The 9903-nt window shown below is 48.1% G+C and overlaps 1 pseudogene; it reads left to right on the top strand.

Annotated features, from left to right (window-relative positions):
* The first annotated feature begins 8248 nt into the window (after nucleotides 1-8248).
* LOC129474090 (small ribosomal subunit protein uS13-like) lies at nucleotides 8249-8705 on the top strand (annotated as a pseudogene).
* The last annotated feature ends 1198 nt before the right edge of the window (nucleotides 8706-9903 follow it).

The raw sequence follows: 9903 nt of genomic DNA, 5'->3' as shown, positions 1-9903 counted from the left end.
CTCGTGGTGCTCCTGGCCCGCCCGCCCGGGTCTGTACTGAGAAGAACGCTGCTTCGCCTTCGCAGTACCCCCAGAGTCTCCGCAGAAGAGAACGCAGCTCCGCCCTCGCGATGCCCTCCGGGTCTGTGTTGCGGAGAACGCAGCTCCTCCCTCGCAAAGGCACCGCGCCCGCGCAGGCGCAGAGAGGCGCGGCGCGCCGGCCCTCCGCCAGGGGCGCGGCGCAGGCGCAGAGACGCACGGGGCGCGGCCCCGGTGGGGAGCCGCGGCGCAAGGCAGAGACGCTCAAGGGCGGGTCCCCGGCGGGGCGGGTGCGGTGCAGGCGCAGACATGCACGCCGCCAGGCCGGGGGGTTGAGCGGCCCGGTGCAGGCGCCCGGGTGCACATTCGCACGCCGCCAGGCGGGGGGCGGGGGTGGACGCGGTGCAGGCACAGAGACGCACGTCACCGGGGGCGCTGCGCAGAGACGGGTGGAACCTCAGTAATCTGAAAAGCCGGGCACTACAGGACCTGCTTGCTCACGTTGCTGTGCCACTGCGCCTCCTGCTGGCCCCTAGGGAAACTGCAGCGCCCTCTTGCTTACAGTGGTGGCCAGCGCCCCCTGCTGGCGCCGGGGCACGCAGGGCCCTCTTGCTCACAGTATAGTGGCGGCACGCCGCCTGCTGGCAGCTAGGGACGTTGCAGGGCCCTCTTGCTCACAGTGTAGTGGCAGCGTGCTTGCCTGCTGGCAGCTGTGGACACTACCGGGTCCTCTTGCTCCAAGTGTAGTGGCAGCTGGCTCCCCTGCTGGGCCCTCTTGCTTGCAGTGCAGTGGGGGCACGCCCTCTTCTGGCCTTTGGGGACACTACAGGATCCTCTTGCTCCCAGTGTAGTGGCAGCACGCCCCCTGCTGGCAACCAGGGCACTGCAGGGTCCTCTTGTTCATGTTGTGCCCGTGCGCCACCTGCTGGCAGCTAAGGACACTGCAGGGCCATCTTGCTCACAGTGTAGTCGTCGTATACCCCTGCTGGCAGCTGGGGACACTGCCAGGCCGTCCTGCTGGCAGTGTGGTGGCAGCATGCCACCTGCAGGCAGATGGGGACTATGCAGGGCCCTCTTGCTCCCGGTATGACGGCTGGGGTCCGCTACTAGCCACCTCCTGCACCACTTAAAGTCGGAACGCCAGTTATTAAGCCCCATCAGTTCTGTAAATTCAAACTGAAATGGAGCTATTACTGGGGAGAGCTGATGTCCCAGTTCTTGTCTAACGTGGAAGAAAGATTTTCACCAAGAGGCAGTACAAAGATGGCAGGTAACTTCATTGAAAAGAAATACAGTGTGAAGAGCTTATTGTAGAAAAATATGGAGGAATGGGCTGATTGTGCATGAAAACAGCCTAAGAGTCCAGTGCAGGGAATGTTATTTTGGATTTCTTCACATTCCTGCCTCTGTCGCAAGTCGCCGCCTGTTTTCTTTGTCTGGTTTTCCTGCTACTGCCTTAGGTCCCCGACTTGCCCCACTTAGGCTTGTGGGACTTCCTCACTGTTGGTGCAGGTACATGTGTGGTGATCAATCCGAATCTACTCTGCCACCAGCCTCCCTCCTGCCATCCCAGGCAGGCTGACAGCAGTGACGTTTGTACCTGCTGTGCCTGCCTATCTCTTTTGAATGTCCATCTCTGCCCTAATCTGTACTTATGGTTCCAGTTTTCTCTTAAGAATGTTCCCTTTGGCCTTCTTATGAGCATGTAGCTAGCAATATTCTGACATTTTTATTGCAGAGTGAATGATGATTGGGGCATGTTAGGAGGGGTTCAAGGGTGTTTCTTTCTGCATAGGTACCTCTTCTCCCTCCTACCCACAATTGACAAATACCCATCCACTCCAGCACTAGAGATGCTACTAATGTGTGAATTTTTGGTGGTCCCTTCTGGTGAGCCTTCCCAGACTTTCCCTTTTCCAGGAGCTCCCTCTCCTGTTCATGTCTAGTTATCTGTCTACTCTAACAGAGCCCACTATCCTGTGTCTTTCCCCAAAATAGTGAGGGAATGATTAGTTGGAAACCCTAAGAAATGATATGCATGTAGATTAAAACTTTACAACTTACACAAATAAACACTCAAAATCATCCTTACACTAAAAATGCAAAACTATACAATTTCTAGAAGAAACTACAAGAAACGCCATGTGCCTTTCGGTTTGGTAATGAATTTTAACAAATGACACCAAAGGTTGATATACACATAAGAAATCACAATGTGGATTTCTTAATATTTAAAGTTTATACTCTGGAAGAGACCTTGTTAAGAGAACAAAAAGACAAGCCATATATTGAAGAAAATATTTGCAAAATACAGATCTGAGAATTTGTATTCAAAATATATTAAAAAATTGTTAAAACTAAACAATAAGTTAAACAGCCCAATTAAAAATGCACACAGATCTGAACAGACACCTCACCAAGTAAGATCTACAGATGGCGAGTAAACATACAAAAAGATACTCAACATGCTAGAGAACTGAAAACCACAATGAGATAGCACAGCTGGTCTATATCTCTTAGAACTGCTAAACTCTTTAAAAAATGACAAATTCCTGGAGGAAAAACAGAACTCTTTTCATTGCCGGTGGAACACAGTGTATAAGACCAAAATATGCCACCCCAAAATATAATGTCTCTACTAAAAACACAAAAATTAGCCAGATGTGGTGGTGCACGCCTATAATCCCAGCTACTCCAGAGGCTGAGGCCCAAGAATAACTTGAACCCTGGAGGCCGAGGTTGCAACAAGCCAAGATCCCACCACTGCACTCCAGCCTGAGTGACACAGTGAGACTCCATTTCAAAAAATAAGAAATAAAAGCCCAGGTGCAGAAAAAGGCTGGGCACAGTAGCTCATGCCTGTAATCCTAGCACTTTGGGAGGCCAAGGTAGGCGGATCACCTGAGGTCAAGAATTTGAGATCAGCCCGGCCAAAATGGTGAAACCCTGTCTCTACTAAAAATACAAAAATTTGCCAGGCATAGTGGTGTGTGCCTGTAGTCCCAGCTACTTGAGACGCTGCGGCACAAGAATTGCTTGAACTTGGGAGGAGGAGGTTGCAGTGAGCTGAGCCGAGATCGTGCCACTGCTCTCCAGCCTGGGTGACAGAGCAAGACTCCATCTCAAAAAAAAAAACAAACTAAACTAACCATGCAGCCGAGCACAGTGGCTCATGCCTGTAATCCCAGCACTTTCGGAGGCCAAGGTGGGAGTATTGTTTCAGCACAGGAGTTTGAGACCAGCCTGGGTAACATTGGGAGACCCCCTATCTCTACAAAAACTGTTAAAAATAAGCCAGGTGTGGTGGCCTCCCAGCTACTCTGGAGGCTGAGGTGGGAGGGTCACTTGAACCCAGGAATTAGAGACAACCGTGACCTATGATCATGCCACTGCACTCCAGCCTGGGCAACAAAGCAAGAACCCATCTGAGAAAAAAAAAAAAAAAAAAAAAAGGCTGGGCACGGTGGTTCACACCTACAATCCCAGCACTTTGGGAGGCCAAGGCGGGCGGATCACGAAGTCAGGAGATTGAGACCATCCTGGCTAAGACAGTGAAACCCCATCTCTACTAAAAATACAAAAAATTAGCCGGGTGTGGTGGTGGGTGCCTGTAGTCCCAGCTACTCGGGAGGCTGAGGCAAGAGAATGGTGTGAACCCGGGAGGCAGAGCTTGCAGTGAGCCAAGATCATGCCACTGCACTCCAGCCTGGGTGACAGAGCGAGACTCCATATCCAAAAAAAAAAAAAAAAAAAAAAAAAGCTAAACATGCAACTACCATATGACCTAGTACTTACTGTTCTCGGAATTAGCCAACAGAAATGAGAACTTAGTTCACACGAAAGCCTGTACACAAGTGTGTATAGCCGATTTATGCATAATAGTCCCAAACTGGGACACAACCCCAATGCCCTTCAGTGGGTGAATGTCCAGAGCATCCTGGGGACTGACGCTGCCACACTTACTTGGAATGTGTGTAGCTTTCCAGAGAATGAGTTTAGGTGTGTGTTGAGGGGCTGGGAGCGAGCAGTGCTGGCACACCAGCAGAACTGAGGAGTTCAGTCTAGAGTTGGGTACATCTTGAGCTGAATCTCTAAGGCCTTCAGTCTTCCAGATCTGCTTCCCTCGGAAGCACTTAGGAGACAGGGCCCCCTGCAACAGGACAGCCCCCTGGGCCTGGGAAGGGGCATGTGTTTCCTCCTTAGGCATGGATGTGCCTTGTCCTCGCTTCTCCTACACTTAGAGTTACCTGTGAATAATTTGATGGGTGAAATAACCCATTGTCTGGAACACCATTTTTGGTGTGGATTTATGGGTGCCTATGTACCATGTGTATGTATGTAACATGTGACATGTAACCCTGCTCAAAAAGGTTAGAACTCACCCAGTCAGCTAGCGACTCCAGAATAATCAGACACGTTCCCCCAAGGTACCACAAGATGGCAGCACATACACACAGCATTTCAAGCTCCTGCACACTGAGATGACAATTAATCTGCTAATAATGCCCCTGCCGTCCTGGAAATCCCCACACTTAAAAGGTTATGATGCCTGTTTCTATGATAACGTGTTGCAAACACACGCAGCATTTCTGAGGTAGATGAAGAGATTCAAAGGGTAACAGGAGATTATGTAGTTCAGAATTCACCTTTTTTAAAAAAATTATTTATTTATTTATTTTTAATAGAGACAGGGTCTCACCATGTTGCCCAGGCTAGTCTTGAATTCCTGGGCTTAAGCGATCCTCCCACCTCGGCCTCCCAAAGGGCCGGGATTACAGACGTGAGCCACTGAGTGTGGCCAGAATTCTTCACCTTTTGGTAAAGAGTGTGTATGTTGCACCTGAAGCCAGAAGTCAAAGATACTCGATGAAAGGATTTGTTCAGCACAGATGACCGACGGGTTCACGGCTTGCATGTGTTATAATTGCTGCTGTTGATTTCCTGAAAATTTAGACGACGTTGGGCACGTTATCGATGCCTTACATGCATGGTCGCATTAAACTTTACTGCAGCCATCTGTCATAGTGATCATTATCCTCATTTTACAGATGGGGAAAGAAAAGGTTAGACCTTCAGGAACCTTGGTAATGGCACGCACAGCGAGTAGGGGCAGAGGGAACCTGCTTCCCGGGTGGCCCACGCTTCCCTGGCACGCAAGGCTCCCTCTAGGTGGCGCGCGTGTCTCAGCTTTTACTGCGGAAGTCTCGGTTCTATGATTATGTATCTCCTCAATCCTACACCAGTTGAGACTGACCCTTAGCTTGGAATTAGTAAGAACAGTAATTAGCAATTTATTATCAGTAAAAAGTTCATAAGATGACCGGCCACAGTCTCTTTGCTGCACGTTTCTCATCTCGACAGGACAGCCACAGGGAACCCCGGTCCTCCCACCACCCCAGGCTCAGCAGTTCATGCTTAGCCACCCAGCTCAGGCACAGATGCGACATTCAGCTTAGCAACATTCAGCTTAGGATCGGGTAAACAGGCAGAGCTCGCTCTCTCTCTCTCTTTTTTTTTTTTTTTTTTTTTTTTTTGAGACAGAGTCTCTCTCTTATTGCCCAGGCTGGAGTGTAATGGTGCGATCTCGGCTCACCACAACCTCTACCTCCCGCGTTCAAGCGATTCTCCTGTCTCAGCCTCCCGAGTAGCTGAGATTACAGTTACGCACCACCACGCCTGGCTAATTTTGTATTTTTAGTAGAGATGGGGTTTCTCCATGGTCAGGCTGGTCTCGAACTCCAGACCTCAGGTGGTACGCCAGCCTCGGCCTCCCAAAGTGCTGGGATTACAAGCATGAGCCACTGTTTCTGGCCTTTTTTTCTTTCTTTCTTTCTTTCTTTTCTTAATGTGGAAATTCCAAATCCTATCAGAGCATATTTGGCGTGTGATTTTTTTTTTTTTTTTTTTTTTTTTGAGACAGGGTCTCATTCTGTCGCCCAGGCTGGAGTGCAGTGGCGCAATCATGGATCACTGGAGCGTCAAACTCTTGGGATCAAGCGATCCTTCCACCTCAGCCTCCTGAGTACCTAAGGCTATAGGCAAGCACCACCACACCCCACTCGTTTTTATTTTTTTATTTTTTTATTTTTATTTTTTTTGTAGAGACGGAGTCTCGCTTTGTTGCCCTGACTGGTCTTGAACTTCTGGCCTCAGGTGACCCTCTGGGCCTCCCAAAGCACTGGTTTTACAAGCATGAGCCACCATGCCAGGACTAATATCTCTAATTTTTTTTAATTGTTTTTAAAATAATGAGACCGAGTTTCACCATGTTGCTCAGACTGTTCTCAAACTCCCAGGCTCAAATGATCCATCCACCTTGGCCTCCCAAAGTGCTAGGGTTACAGGTGTGAGCCACTGTGTCCAGCCAGCATCTCTAATTTTTGACAAGCAGACTTTTGGTACGCGATTTACCTAAGTTGTGTAAAGTTATATTCAACGTTATCTCTCTTTTACAAATCAAGAAAACAGGGTATCATTAACTTTCCTAAGTGATATATTTAGGAGAAAAATGAATTTAGCAAAGCGGAGGTCTTTTGTGTCCTTTTACAGATAGTAAAATGGCATCTAGGAGAATGGGAGGTTGAAGGGAACTGTCATAGATTTGGGGCCAACTGAGGCACGACCATGAGGGACCTTAGGCGCTGCTTGCTTTCCCCAGCCAGGTTCAGCTGTGTGGGTGCAGATTCAGACTTGGAGGTGAAATGAAAATAATAAGAGGGATGTGATGGAGCAAGGCAGGGCAAGGGCCTTGAGCACACACAAGGAAGAGATTCCAGCAGCTGACAGTCTCATTACAGCTGGCAGGGCAGTCAGTGAGAGCATGAGATGAGGTGGATCATGGGCAGAGAAGCTGGGATGGATGCACTGGTGGCCTCAGCGCAGGAAAGGTGCCAGAGGGAGTGAACAGTGGAGGGGAATGGGACGCATGCCATTTCCGTTATGGAAAGGGTGTCGCTATTTGACAGGACAGCTCTGGGATATGACCACGGGAGTGAAAGGCTGGGGAGATGACAGGATCACTGGGAGGAAACTGAGAGGCCAATATTTTGGAAATATTATTTACAAAGCTACTGATATAACCAAGGACAGGAAAGTGTTAGAGAAAGTGGCAATGATTCAGAAAGTGAAATCTCCAAGGAAGAATGTTTGTACCCAGGCTTTGGTAGATGAAGGTAACCACAGGGTGTGGGAGAAACAGTTTGTCATGAGAAGGAGGGAGAATGTTCCAGGAAAGCAGCAATGACTGGTAGAAAAGACACTCACCCCACCCACCCCACCCTCAAGCTCACAGATATTCAAAAAGCACAGGGAAGAAAACATTCCCATTTTGAGAGAGCCGTAGGGGAAAGTGTGGTTTCACACAGAGCTGCAAAGTCCAGTGTGGCAGCCACCAACCACATGTGGCTACCGAGCACTTGAAATGTGGCTCCTGTGATGAGGGACTGAATTTTTAATTGAATTTAATTCCAATTAACTAAAAAGTGAGACAGTAGAAAATATTTTTCTGTTAATCACAGCTTTATTGGTTTGGTAGGACTTCATTTCACTTTAACCATGAAGCCAAACTGGCCAGGTGCAGTGGCTCACGCCTGTAATCCCAACACTTTGGGAAGCCAAGGCAGGAGGATCACTTGAGGCCACGAGTTCAAGACCAGCCTGGGCAACATAGCAAGACCCCATATCTTAAAAAAAAAAAAATAGGCCCAGTACGGTGGCTCACACTTGTAATGCCAGCACTTTGGGAGGCCAAGTCAGGCAGATCAGAGTGCAAGACCAGCCTGGCCAACATGGTGAAACCCCATCTCTACTAAAAATACAAAAATTAGCCAGGCACAGTGGCATGTGCCTGTAATCCCAACTACCCAGGAGGCGGAGGTTGTGGTGAGCCAGGATGGCGCCACTGCACTCTAGCCTGGGCTACAGAGTGAGACCCCATCTCAAAAATAAATAAACTAATAATAATAATAAATAATTAGTTGGGCATGGTGGCATGCTTCTGTAGTCCCAGCTACTCAGGAGACTGACGCAGAAGGATCCCTTGAGCCCTGTAGATCGAGGCTACAGTGAGCTATGACCATGCTACTGCACTCTTGCCTTGGTGACAGAGCAGACGCTATCTCTAAAAAAAAAAAAAAAAAAAAAAAAAAAAAAAAAAAAAAAAAAAAAAGAAGGAGTCATTCCCATTCTGTCTTCCACCAGAGACCTACACACCACCACTTGTGCTGCCACCATGTCTCTAGTGATCTCTGAGAAGTCCCAGCATATTTTGTGAGTACTCAACACCAACATTGATGGGTGTCGGAAAATAGCTTTTGCCACCATTGCCATCAAGGGTGTGTGTTGAAGATCTGCTCCTGTGGTGTTGAGGAAAGCTGACATTGACCTCACTGAGAGGCCAGGAGAACTCACTGAGGATAAGGTGGATGTGTGATCACCACTATGCTGAATCCATGCCAGCCCAAGATCCCAGACTGGTTCTCAAACAGACAGAAAGATGTAAAGGATGGAAAATATAGCCAGGACCTGGCCAATGGTCTGATAACAACCTCTGTGAGAACCTGGAGCAACTGAAGAAGATTTGAGCCTATACAGGGCTATGCCACTTCTGGGGCCTTCATGTCCCAGGCCAGCACAGCAAGACCACTGGCCGCTGTGGCCATACCATGGGTGTATCTAAGAAGAAATAAGTTTGGCCGGGCGCGGTGGCTCACGCCTGTAATCCCAGCACTTTGGGAGGTCGAGGCGGGCGGATCACGAGGTCAGGAGATCAAGACCATCCTGGCTAACACGGTGAAACCCCGTCTCTACTAAAAATACAAAAAATTAGCTGGGCGTGGTGGTGGCGCCTGTAGTCCCAGCTACTCGGGAGGCTGAGGCAGGAGAATGGCGTGAACCCTTGAGGCGGAGCTTGCAGTGAGCCGAGATGGCGCCCCTGCACTCCAGCCTGGACAACAGAGCAAGACTCCGTCTCAAAAAAGAAACAAAACAAGTTTGTAGGCCTTGTTTGTTAATAGTTTATATACCTAAACAAAATAAAATAAAAATTAAAAAATTTAAAAAAAGTCAAACTATCATGTGCTCTACACATAAAATACACACCAGATTTTAAAGACAGTATGGAAGAAAAAAGATGTAAAATATCTTTTAACATTTCTATATTTTTTGCATGTTGCAGTGTTTTGGGTTATATAAAATATGTTTTTTGTGTTGGATTTATTGGGCTACATAAAATATATAGTTGAAATTAATTTCACCTGATTCTTTTTACTTATTTTAATAGGGCTACTAGAAAATTTAGCTGGGTGAGGTGGTTCACACCTGTAATCCCAACACTTTGGGAAGCCAAGGTGAGTGGATCGTTTGAGCTCAGGAATTCAAGAGTACCGTGGGCAACATGGCGAGACCTTATTTCTACAAAAAAATACAAAATTAGCTGGGCGTGGTGGCAAGTACCTGTAGTCCCAGCTACTCAGGAGGCTGAAGTGGGAGAATCACCTGAGCCTGGGAAGTTGAGGCTACAGTGAGCTGTGATCGTGTCACTGCCACAAAACAAACAAAAAGAAAATTTAGAATACATCTAGGGTTACAGTATACTTCTATTGGGCAGTGCTGGCCTAGAGAAAGAAGATGAAGGGAATGTGTAGAGAGAAGAGGTGGATGAGGACATTTAGCTGATAATTCACCGAGCAGCACAGAGGGTAGCCTGCACGGGATGGTGAGAGCTGGAAGAAGGGCTCAGAGAGGAAGAAGCACAAATGTATGGGACAAGTGTCTCAGGGCTGAGGGATCTCAGCCTGGGATTTTCGTGGTGCCTGGAATAAGCAGAGATCAGAGTCATAAAGAGGTTAAATCCTGATTTTCTCAGCGGTGACCAAGTTGTGACCA

Source organism: Symphalangus syndactylus, chromosome 24 (assembly GCF_028878055.3).
Source record: "Symphalangus syndactylus isolate Jambi chromosome 24, NHGRI_mSymSyn1-v2.1_pri, whole genome shotgun sequence".
Taxonomy (NCBI): Eukaryota; Metazoa; Chordata; class Mammalia; order Primates; family Hylobatidae; genus Symphalangus; species Symphalangus syndactylus.
This window is presented reverse-complemented; position numbering and strand designations above follow the sequence as displayed.